At 35.5% G+C, this 13,355-nt stretch overlaps 1 protein-coding gene and 1 long non-coding RNA gene across 3 annotated transcripts in view; one reads left to right on the forward strand and one right to left on the reverse strand.

Annotated features, from left to right (window-relative positions):
- dnajc5ab (DnaJ (Hsp40) homolog, subfamily C, member 5ab) overlaps positions 1 to 13,355 on the reverse strand; it is a 36,668-nt gene that overhangs the window by 18,677 nt on the left and 4,636 nt on the right. The gene's annotated exons all lie outside the window — the stretch shown is intronic.
- On the forward strand, positions 6,164 to 9,231 carry LOC137489109 (uncharacterized). The gene is made up of 6 exons (XR_015523377.1): positions 6,164 to 6,413; positions 6,737 to 6,847; positions 7,825 to 7,951; positions 8,129 to 8,214; positions 8,549 to 8,591; positions 8,689 to 9,231. It is a non-coding gene; the product is annotated as an uncharacterized LOC137489109 (long non-coding RNA).

Raw genomic sequence — 13,355 nt, forward strand, 5'->3', positions numbered from 1 at the left:
AAATGTATCACTTTCTGGCCATCGGATATTAGGCATGGATATATATACTGCGATCGTGATTTTCAAAAGCATTAAATCGCTTTGTAAACGTTTATTACTACCATTTCATGAGTCTCCCCATTCAGTTGAATAGAGCGCTTGGACCCGGAAGCCGCTCTGCGTGACATCACACTTAACAAGCGGATAACAAGTCTTAAAGCGACCACTCCCCTCTCCTGCAACACTAGCGTGCAACTTAAACAAAAACTGATACTACAATTGTTTTACATTTGGTTTTGTAGTTCGGGCCTAAACATATGTTTGCTGCAGTTTTTAATCGTTTTAAGTTAATTTGAATGACTATAAATCAGTTGATATTATTAACGCATTTATTGGGTAAAATTGCTACTTTTTACTGTCATTCAATGTGTTTTGGTCATTATCAATGCACGAAATAAACAATAAGAAATATGACTTATTATGACTGCAGAATAATTATTTTTTAGGAAACAGTGTAAAAATTTTCAGAAACATTATTGTAAATGAATGGGAGGGCAAAATAAATTGACTTCAACTGTAGGCCTGTTAAAGTTTACAGGTGCAGCAATGTGCCTTGATGTACTTGAATGTTAGAAATGTGTTCTCCTACACCAGTATAAAATAACTTGTCAAATAAATAAACAAGGAAGACTATTTTGAGTTTAAGTTATTTAATTATCTTGTTTATGAAGACTGCAGAGTGATTCATGAAAACAAATGACTTCCAATAATGTGAAGTATTTTGTGATATATATGTTAAAATGTGCTCCTAAAAGTGCGTGGCCTCTGCCCACCCCCCACAGGTTAATTGTAAGCTAATGTAATTTCATAATGCAAATCTTAAATTCATGCTAACCAACAAATGATCAAAGGAAATGTATTAATGTAATACAATATCAATTGATGTTTACTTTAAACTGTAATTATATTGTTCTATTAAAATGATTTTTTAAAATATTTTGTCAAATAAAATATTTTTGTAGAGGTATCCACCATCATTTTGTGGCTAAAAAGTATCGATTCAGGCACCGTTTTGGCACCGGTATCGTTTTAAAAGTATTTGGCACCGGTATCGAAAAAAACCCAAACGATACACAACCCTTCATCAAACGCACTTTTTTTTAATGATTTACTAATGGCCGTGAGCGTTTTGCATGCTGCTTATGTGCCTCTTGTTTTAACCTCCTGCTGGGCCTTACGTTTTTGGAACGGAAAGTGTGAACAGCCCCTCAGTCTTAAATGTCCGATTCTACATCTCATACGTACGACCTGATCATGTCTATTTTCAAAATGGTAGCTATGTCTTTCATTCACAAATGGATTAATACAATTTGTTGTTTCTACATTTATCCAATTCCATTTGCCATTTCTCATTAATATACAGATTTAAAACAGGTTTAACTTCAGATACAGGAATTGTACATTCCCTTATCTCCAACTGGGGCTTCTTTAGCTGCTTTATCTGCAAGTTTATTTCCAAAGAATCCCATATAATCAGGTATCCAGCAGAAAATAATATCCAAGTCTTTTTTTCTTTAAAAGGTCCTGTTCTATTATGCTTAAAATCACAGGATTAATCTAACAGTATAATACATCTTCCTCTTGTTGACTAATGAAGTCTTGTTTGGCTTTGATTATATTATACACAAGCCTCAACAGAACGATGCAAAAACAAGGAAACACCAGATCAACCACAACAACACCCTGAAATTAACCTACAACACACTTTGGCACCATGCATGACAGTGGTTTTGTTTAACACAGGAAAGTAAACACATCTGCAACACAATAGAGAAATCTATTTGAACATCTCTTGCCTAAATTCATACCTGATATGTCACAACAATATTTACTTCATATGATGTGTCAGGAATGTGTGTGTGTGTGTGTGTGTGCGTATCTGGACTACTAGCAGATGGCTCTCCTGCTTCAGCGGTTCATTAGCTGCGATTACTAACAGAGTTTTCAACATGAAGCAGATCTCCGCAATGCAGCTCCACCAAAACACTACATCCACCTCTCCCTCCCCCCTCCACGTCTCTGCACCGCCATATGGTCTGGCTAAATCTTTAGTGGCCATACTCGACCTGTGGACTACAGACGGCTGCTAAAGTCTCTTAATGGCCATCACAGTGTCCAAGTCTTGCTTTCTTTCAATCAATTCTGTGTCTGGTCCCTGTGTTTGTCATTGATCATCCTCCCACATTACAATGTTTGCATCCTCTTTTCTCTGTCTGTGTGAGCAGGTGAACAGATGAGGCCGGTATTGTGTGTTTTAATACGCCTGTTTGCTGATGGATGGAATAGCAGGAGCAAGCAGAGCATGTTTGATGAGAGACTGTACGTAATGAATAAACACGCAATGGCTGGAAAACACTATAGAGAAACAGGGCTGACGTATATTAAAATATCAACTTTCATTTGACAGAACATCAACCATAATCAATTTTAAAAAGTGTCATTTACATTTTTTCCTTATACAAACCTAACAAATTTAGACATTTAAACTAGCTGCCAAGCAACATTCATTCGTAATTATTTAAAGTAAAAAATCATTACTTTAATTATTAGCCAAAACTTTGGAAATATTATGGTATTTTTGAAAGAAGACTTCACCTAGGCTAAACTATTTTGAACAAAAACAAAATTTAAAAAAGAAACAGCAATATTGTGAAACATTATTTCCATTTACAATGTGATTCGAAGCTGAATTTTCAGCCTCAGCTCCAGTCTTCAGTGTGGTGTGATTCTTCAGAAATATTCTAATATGATGATGATTTGATGGTAAAGAAACATTTCTTCCTACTACGTTGTCAAATAAAAACGTAATCAAAGACCAATTCATTCAATCAAAAAATGTGATTTACTTTACATTATGTTTACAATTTTACTAACAATAAAAAAAATGATTTGACTAGGGATGGGTATCATAAAGGTTTTAACGGGATTACTACTTTTATAAATACCACTTATCAATTCTGTACTTTAACGGTTCTCTTTTGGTACTTTTTTTACTTATCTGTACTTTTTTAATGAAAACAAAACAAAACAAATTGAACAGAACTAACAACACTTTATTTTATCATTACGTTTTTAATATTAAAATAAACAAAACCAATAATTGTAAAACAAATAAATAATTTGTTTTCCTGTAAAAGAATGTACAATGATTTGAGGGAAAATAACTTTAAACATTTTTCTGAAGAAAAATCAACATGTTTGACTTCTCTGGCCTTTCTTGGTTTATTGTGCTCACTGCAGTTGAAAATACCTTTTGAGTTGCAAAATGCAATTAAATGAGATAATGTTTATGTTTTTCATTAACGCATTCACATAAATGAGTTAACTGTGTTTTAATATAGTTTTGGAGCATCTTGCAATGTAAAAAATAAGTAGCTTTGTTTTTATAATTTCCTAATAAATATAGTTTATTATTAGGCTATTCATAGGTGATGTAAACATATGTAAAAGCATTTTAAGATTTAAGAGTTATTTAGGCTACTGCAGGGAAAAAAACTGTTTTCATTGTAACCGAATGTGTGTGTTTATTTAACTACTAATATTATACTAATTTAGGTGATTGACAGCAGGCATAACGATGTGGATGATGTAATATTATTGTTAGCTAGGCAGCCAAAACTTTTCATTACTTTTTATTGCAGTTAATGGACTTTTGAAAGATACTGTCACTTAGCCGGATTGCTTGCGTTTCCATTTATACAAGAAAACATTTGTTGCGTTTGTTGCAATGGACATTTTCACTCTCCACTTAGTGAATCAAACAGGTTGTATTTCCTTCGCAAGCTTGCGAACTGTGCGTGCGCGAGTCAGTATTGCAAGCTATGTGTCCGCTTAACGTGAACCTCCGCTGAATGCTTGGGCACAGTTGAGAACTGTAAAGGCGTTTATACATTTCTCATGCGAGATTGCCAACTGTGCAGATGAACTGTAAGTAATGTTTATTCAGCAATAATTCTCCAGTGCCAATAGCAGAACTGTTAACCTCAGAGCTTATAGATACTTCGGCCTTTTATAATGTAGCACCGATACCGATAAAGTACAAAGTTTCGGTACCCATCCCTAGATATAACACAGAAATATTATTTTAATAGTGATAATAAGAACTATACCAATGTACTAAATTACTAATAGGATTTCTGATCAAATAAACAGTCTAATGCTGTGTTCACACCAGACGCAGATGAAGCGTTAAGCGTGAGTGAGATGTGAATATATCACAATTAGGGCTGCTCGATTTTGGAAAAAAATCATAATCACGATTATTTTGGTCATAATTGTAATAACGATTATTTAAAACGATTATCAGTTGAAGTCAAAATTATTAGCGGCAGCTTTGAGGGATACGGATGTCAGTGATGTCAGGCAAAGCGCGCAGAACAGCGCATGCAGCGAGCGACTCACTTCATCAACACGCATGATCGCGTTCATCTAATTTGCTTAAACTAAGCATTCTATAGTATGGCTATATTTTATAAGCAAGGATTCTGACACCAACATGCAGCAGATATTTTACAAAAGTTGCTTTTAAGAGAGAAACAAGTCAAACTTATAAAATGTGAGGGCTCATGGAATCACCTTAAAGGTGAGGAATGGACCATCTCTGACAGCTTGTGATATTATCTGACACATTATCTGAGTACGTTTACATGGACACCAATACTCTGATTTTAATATGATTAAGACACTACTCTGATCAAGAGTCTACCACGTAAACAGTGATTTTTTTAACATCTTAAAGGACCACAGACACAAACTGCGGAGGAAACATTTATAGGATGGTGACGCAATGACGTTAATGGATCTATGTACTATAACATGTAACTGGCAATCATGAATGTAACATTCAAAAAGCAGCTCATGTAAACACCTGAATCATATTATTGTCTCATTCTGATAAAGGCAAATCTTTAGATCACTGATGTTCATGAAAAAGTAGTCACAAGCTCCAAAACCAGAAATAAAAGGTGTTTCCTGATTTTGATGACAGCCTTTCCACAGGTTAGTAGTAAGCTAATGTAATGTTAATAGCATAATGCAAATCTTGCCTTTAGGCTAATGAACAAATGATCAAATAATATCAATTTGTATAATGCTTTAAATAATATGCAATTCATTAATTTTCCTTCAGCTTAGTTCCTTATTTCTCAGGAGTTGCCACAGTGGAATGAACCGCAAACAATTCCAGCAAATGTTTTTACGCAGCGGATGCCCTTCCAGCCACAACCCAGTACTGGGAAACACCAATAGACTCTTGCGCTCACATACACTCGTACACTATGGCCAATTTAGTTTATTCACTTCACCTTTATTTGGTAACTGAAGCAAATATGAAATTCACTGTATACAAAAGTTATGAAGCATCAACCATAAGGAGCAAACAAGTGGTGTTAAAAAAGCAGGGTGACAAGCACAAAACCAGCAAGAAGAGAAAAATGATGACCAAACAAATGAGTTTAGATGTGATGTGATGAGCGAACAGTCGAGGACACCAAACAACGTATTAATAAAAAATGAACAGGATTTTCTATTTCTATTTTACTGCTTTGTTTCATTTGCTCTAAAATGAAACCACATCAACAAGAATCCCATGATTCCCATGAAATACAGTAAGATTAGCCAAGCCAGCACCCTAAACAGCGTTCATGATTTCAGTGTGTTGCTTCTTAATGGTAATTTACTGCATCCAAGGTCTTTAAAATAGTCATTAAGTATGATTATTTTCTATAAAAGTGTGTTGTATCTGAAATTATCCCCTATAAGACAACTAGCAATTTCTTACTGAATGGGACATCAAAAAACTCACTTTTTGCCAATTATTATATATTTGTGAAAGAAAACAAGTCACATGAACACATCAACCTGGAATAGAAAAGTATGTTGGATATATACAACAGTGGAGCAATTGGCAATCCATCTCAATGCCATATAACTCATTTACTAGGAAGTGAAAATATAGAAAAAGGAAGCATGCAAAAAATAACCCCTATACATTAATAGCCAATGAATCTAAAGTCATTTGTATGAAAAGGTGTAAATTAGATTAACACTTGCAAAAAAAAGATAGAAATGAACATGCCAAAACTAAAATAGTTGCATAAAAATGTTGCCACAGTAACAATGGAGCACACAGCAAATTCATCAGAGTTAAATTCTCGGTGTTGAAGCATTTCAGAGTAAAGTGTTGACGTTAAAGAGTTAGATTTTGATAAATGAATATAATAAGAGTTAGAATTGATTTTATTCAGTGCGAAATCAAGGAGTTATCTTTTCAATACTTGGTGGTGTTATTTCCAACATCCGGGAATTCATGCAGCCCCAGTCACTGAAGAATTTTCCAGACGCCATTTTCCATCTGAGGTTTAGAACAGCAACTGGTGAGTCAAACTACCTAAATGTTGGTATTTTACTGACTTTCTTTAAGGAAATACAGTTGTAAACATATTGTTAAGTTAATAACTTTAGAATGGAGTGACAATTTTAAACTTCTGCGGTTCATTCATGGTCGTTTGTGTATCTAACGTTAGCTTAACTGCATTACTATTGAATTCTTTTCAAGAATGTTTTTATATGCTCACGCATACATAGTGCATAAAACATCAAATGTACATGTTCAACACATTTCTGTTACGCTTAATGCCATTTTGTGCGTTGTTACCCATCTGTAAAATAAAATCGACACTTCTCCTTTAATTCGAAGCAAACTAAGTTAGCGAGGGAATCCCCGGAGCGCCTAACCTACTCTGCCCGGATGCTAACGGCAACACAGGACGGTTTCCATGAGCTCTGGAGAGTTTCTAAAACATATCTGGTGAGTAAATGAACATATGCTTACTTGTAAAAGGCTTCCTGACTAAAACATTTGATTGCTTGTTATTCGTTCATGTTAATTTGGTTATTTTAAACACCGCGGCCCTTTTAAACTGGTTCATTCGTGGCCGTCCATATACCGTTAACGTTAGTCTATAGACTCGTGTGATAACGTAACTGTTACGCTTGAATTATATTAAGTGTTGACAACCATTAAAGTCGGAATGTTAACATTAATGTCTTTAAATGACCGCGTTTGCACTTTCTCAGACATTTAACGTTACAGAAGTCTCCCGGAAGTTGCGGGACTAACGTTAATGTTATCCCGCAAATGCACAGAGACTCCCAAATGCCCAAGTAGATGCCTGCAAATGAATGATAATCTCCCGGAAATCGTGCGTCTCCCGCCCGGTCATTAAACACTTTGCACACCCCTCTCCACCTCATCCCTCCCAGCTCTTCAGGTACGTCGCGCGCAAGTCACCCCCACCGCTCTTCAGGTACGTCGCGCGCAACTCATCCCGTTGCTCTTCAGGTACCCATCTCTCCCGCTACCTCCCGCAAATCAACTCTGTATCCCCTGAAAATGACTTTTCCCAACTCGGGATGTCTGACGTCAGTAAGTTAGGCTAGTTCTGTAGTCAGGAACATCTTAGTCAAGCTTTTTCTCCCGCATGATATTGTGCTTAAAACTATAGGCTAAACTTAGCATGTACTGTACACAACATTTCCGTTTTATAAAAGACAATTTAGTGCGTTGTAAACAGCCACCTGTCTGTAAAATTAATTAACTGATTCATATTTGAGCAGCCTAATGATGATACAGGTTTGATTTGTAGATTTATTATCAATAATCAACATCTGAATCAAAAGATATCTGAAAAAGTGTGAGGCATGCTTTGTGATGTTCATTTCTCTTTTTTTATCTGAAGGTTATGCATATGTGTTAGATACTAATGTTTTGTTGTTTTTTAACAGCCACAGTTCTCTATACAATAACACAAGACCCTGTGACGGTGGCTGATTAGAGACGGATGGTGTATTTCCAGAGTTGGTGAAATGACCAAGCACACCTTCTTGGTCATATGTGGTGATAATAATGAAGGTATGTTTGATAAAGTTCTGTATTTGTTTCACAATAAGCTGAGAGGGTATTAGAGCATTAGAGATTAACAAATGACATGAAGGTGATAAGTTTTGTATTGTGGGTGAACTGTTACTTAAATAATGTTTTGCTCTTTGCTTTGCACCTTTTCCTCTTCTGCTTATCCTAATATTTTAGATTATATTTGCACCTGAAACATCTGCTAGACTCCAGGAAAGGTGGCGTCAATACTGGACCTGAAAGGGCCTAACAAGTTGAATCTGGTAAAGTAACACGCACACACACACACACACACACACACACACACACACACACACACGCACACGCACGCACGCACACGCTTACAGAAAACTGTAAGTTTATGAATATTTTTTACACTGTGGCCAATATTTTGGGGAAGTCAGCATCACTAAATGATATAAAATATTTTAAGCTCCTCTAAATTTTGCTTCGAGTGTTGTGTTAAATTCAGGATTCTGGACAGACAGCTGCCTGTTTTTCCAGTTCTAGTCATAGTGGTTAACCTAATTGTTTTTGGAGATCCAACAGTGATGTATGTGTTTTTTCTACTTTTCCATATCCTGTCACCTCAACCAGCTGGGAGAGTCAAGTTGTGGATCATCATGAAGATTTTCAAAAGGTGAGTTTAGATTTCTTGAATGTTTTATTTACTTGAAATGTTCTTTTAAATATATCATAGAATTTGATTGCAATTTGTTTTCAAACATTTTTCTTAGTCATGCTGGAGTCTTGAAGAGTTCTTAGATGAGCATCACCCTATATCCGTGCATCAAGAACCACCAGACGAGCGATCAGCAGCTACTACATCGTCATGGATAAAAAGGTCATCCTGTGGCTGGGAAGCACTTCATTCACAGGACATGCTTGATGAAATTTCATAGCTCCAGTTTGTTTTTACACAAGTTTACAGCATTTATACCTTCATTTAAACTGCTGTGTTTGATATGGAGGACCAAGGAAACACCAGAAGTGAAAGATTTGCACGCCAAGTTGTTTAAAATGTAATTTCAGAAGAAAACTATGCGTTCAGAAGAAAACTATGAGTGACGCTATATTGAACTTTCAAATTGCTCTGATGAAACATCAAGTTTGGACCAAAGGACTGAAACAGCCTTTTTGAGCACTGGTCATACATATTTTGTTGATACTGTCTGTTCTAATAAAACATTTAAAGCATATTTGACATTGTTGCATTTTAAAAACTGAATGAATTGTTGAAGTTGTGAATGTTTTCAAATAAAATGTTTTTTCTTTTGTAATTTACAGTCTATTTGATCTTTTTACCATATTTACACTCAAGAGAGTTGAATAAAATAACAATATATTACACCAGGCGGTGTTAAATATAGTTACATTTTTTAACTCTGCCCAGAGTTAAAATTAACCCTTACTTTGGTGTCAATGTGCCAACCCTTTTGAAAGTGTTGATTTAACTCTGTTTTGAGTGGACCCCATGAGACACTTTCAAAGGGTTGAAATTAACACCCATAGAGTTGTTTTGGGTCCCCATATTTTGCTGTGCAGTTGTAAAGATCGGCACACTAATTCTTATATTAAAGATTTCTAATCAAGTTATAGCTGGCAGCTAGCTCTCTGCATCTCTTACATGGTCACCCACTGAAGCTAAGCAGGGCTGCGCCCAGTTAGTACCTTGATGGGAGACCACATGAGAAAGCTAGGTTGCTGCCGGAAGTGGTGTTAGTGAGACCAGCAGAGGGCGCTCAACCTCGATCTGTGTGGGTTCTAATGCCTCAGTATAGTAATGGGATTATTGAGTGCTGTCTTTCAGATGAGATGTAAACCAAGGTCGTTAAAAATCCCAGGACGTCCTTCGAAAATTTCCAAATTTGCCCACTGGCCTCTTTGCATCATGGCATTCTAACCATATCTAACCATACCATAACTTGTTTCATCACACCAATCCGCACATTTTAGACAGACTTGTATGATGTCTGAATGACTTGTGTGAAAGCATGGTGTTCAAGTGTAAAGATTTTCTTTTTAGCAATGCTTTTGCTCCCCTTTCTGTTTATTTTTTAACAACACAGTATTTGTGCTATTTATTTATTTTTTCACCAAAGAGCACATCATAGTAGTTCAGAAAAAATTATAGTCCATGTATGTCTAAAACACATTTTTGAATAACAATTTGACACATTTTGTAAGTTGTTGAGGTTATAATAATACAATCATGCAAAAACATACATTAAAACAATTGACTGAACCAATTTTTATACAAAACTCAAAAGTTTATTACATATTATATCTACATATAATTGTAACTACTAACTGATATCAGAGTAAGGATACTGAATTATTAAATTAGGTTTCTGGAGATACTTCAGTTAAATTAGTTTAGTCAAAAGCATTTTAGCTGACAAAAAAAAAAATACAAATTTTGGGAAACCATGTTTAAGGAGCAGGTGACAGTGTGCTCCCTTGTGACAGCTAACAGTGACCTACATTAAACGTGTCAAATGAAGTATACATTTTCAGGTCAGAACACACACACAACACACACACACACACACACTAATGAATCTTTCTATGATATCTTTTCTTCTGCCAGTCTGCTTTTTCATTTTCTCTGAAATTTTCTCTTATTGTCCTAATTTCCCTGTCAGTAACATCTACTTTTGTTGTTGTCAAGAATGAACAACACAAATGAGAGAAAAGTGTGGTTTATGAACCCATCAGGTGAACAATCACCTCTGATGAACTCCCATCAGACTGACATCATCTATGATAAGAGTTTTAATATCACAGCGATGATCACACCTGAGATTATCATCTGTAAGCCTGTTATATGACTCCAATGTAATCTTTATCATAACTAGACCATTTCAGACAGAGAAACAATTGAAACTAAAATGATGAAGTTGATATTGTGATTCTGCCATGTACAAAAATAAAACAACCTATTTGCCAGGGTTAAAACAGTTTCTCTTCATTTTTTTAACAATTCCTTGCCAACAGAATTGGAGGTTATAGGAATATGTATGCAGTGGTGTAAAGTAACTAATTACAAATACTCAACTAGGCAAATCACATCATTATGAACTATATCAAGACATGGGCGATATATATTTGCAGGAAACTGTTTAGGAGAATTAAAAGGGACCATGAAGATGACCAAAAATTTTCCACCCAATTACCCAGAGACACCCAGCAGGCACAAGATGTCAACATGACGTCAAATCGATGCTGTACCCTAACGTTATAGACATTGCATTTTTTTTGGAAATGAAAATCGGGTTAATGTCAGAACTCAAGGTCAGACCAACGTCCAACCTAAAATCAACCAAACATCAACATCTAATGATGTTACAGCTTGATGCTGTGTGGACGTTACTATTATGACGTCTATCAGATGTTGGATTTTGGTTGCCAAATCTGATGAATTAATGTAAGTATTTTTGATGTTAATATGACGTTGGTTTAAGATGTTGGCTCGACGTTGGATTTTGGTCATTTTTTAAAAACCTAAAATCAACCAAATATCAACTTCATCTGACGTCTTTATTGGACATCAAAATAACATTTTCCTTAGACGCTGGCCGGACATTGAATTTTGGTCACCTGACATCACAAACCAAATCAAACCTAATATTAATGTCTTATGACGTTGTGTGCCTGCTGGGCATTAACTAAATGCACTACAGAATGTTATGTTTCCACACATTCACAAATTACCAATAAATGCATAAGCTTTTAACAGTGTAATACTCACTACTCTTGAGTACTTTTGAAAGGGCTACTTTTTGCTCATACTTTGAGTAATATTTACAACAGATACTTTTACTCTACTTACTCTACATTTGTAGGCAAGTAATGGTACTTTTACTCGAGAATGATTTTTCAGTACTCTTTCCACCACTGTATGCATGTCATTTCAATCCAGTGAGATGATCTGTGCATCTTGGGTTCAGAAAGAGTGTCTAACAAACTTCTGAAGACTCGTTCTGGCAATGCGGTCAAAACAGGCAGTGAGCTCTGTGTTAAATATAGTGTGACACACTGCACTGCCCCATATATCAGACTGAAAGTGAATTGTATGAGATTGTGTGGTGGTTTTCCCTGTTAAAAGATCCTCCCCAATCATGGCATCCAACACAGGCTATATTTCTCCAAAAAAACAAACCAGACTTATTGCAAACAAACTTTGCTCCACTTACCCAACATGTGTCCATATGTTTGAAATATTCTCAAGCATCAATACTGTTTTGTACCGTCATTATAGTTAGAATGATATTAACGCTTTTTAAAGAAATAATAATAATAACTATATATATATATATATATAACTATATACATACATATACACACACACACACACACACACACACACACACACACACACACACACACACACACACACACACACACACACACACACACACACACACAAAAATATATATGGTGCACTTTAATTTTCCGATTGCTTGCAGATGAACTGCATCATAGCTCACTACCATAAAGTAGACATGATTTTAACTCTACTCAATGCCCATAACGGAGAAGCACTGCGCCGCTCATCGCCACTTATTGCTACCAGCTCCCATTGAAAATGAATGACTTATGATGACGCTTTGACGCTCTCGCCACAGTCGGTGTAAACGCACAGTAACTCTTGTCATTTATACATCATTTTCGTTGTTGTGCATTTATCACCTTGTAATTAAATGATCTAAATCATTCTCTAAACCTAACTGTATTTTTCAAAAAAATAAATGTAAAAATAAAATTGCAACATGGCTGCATAGTTTTACCACAATTTTACTTTGGTTAAGGGGCAGTTAGACAAAAGCAATAAAACCAGAGTCAAAATCAACAACGTACAAGGTAAGCCGCCAAGCAAACTGACCACAGGAAAAATTGTTGTCAATATGGAGATAACCAGGTGAAGCAAACCATGGCCGATAACAAATCATAGACACATTTAAATTTATTTGTGGCAATTTGGTGCCGTGGAAACTAGAACTGCATGAACATAGTTTTCACTGCCCAGTAGTGGTGGATTTATCTAAAAAGTGCAAGCAAATGTATGTTAAAAACACATTTTTGCTGATTCATCAAGGCACACATTTCCAATAAGCCTGTGCTGCAAAAAAAACTGAAGAGGCAGCAATGAGTCTACACAAAATTATACACAAGTCTATAAAATTAATATTTAACTGACATCTTTAAACATATTGTTTCTAGTGAGAACAGTTATGGTATTCATCAATCTTTAACTTTTGAAGTATGAACAGCTCAAATAAAGTCACTAACATGTCTTGTCTAAAAGTCTAACCATTAGGAATGCTAAAACATAGGTGGAATGCTTTTGTTTCAGTTGACAAAAAATATCAGTTGCTTAACATAAAATGCTGAGTAATTAAAG

This window comes from Danio rerio, chromosome 23, assembly GCF_052040795.2.
Source record: "Danio rerio strain M-AB ecotype USA chromosome 23, GRCz13ab, whole genome shotgun sequence".
NCBI lineage: Eukaryota > Metazoa > Chordata > Actinopteri > Cypriniformes > Danionidae > Danio > Danio rerio.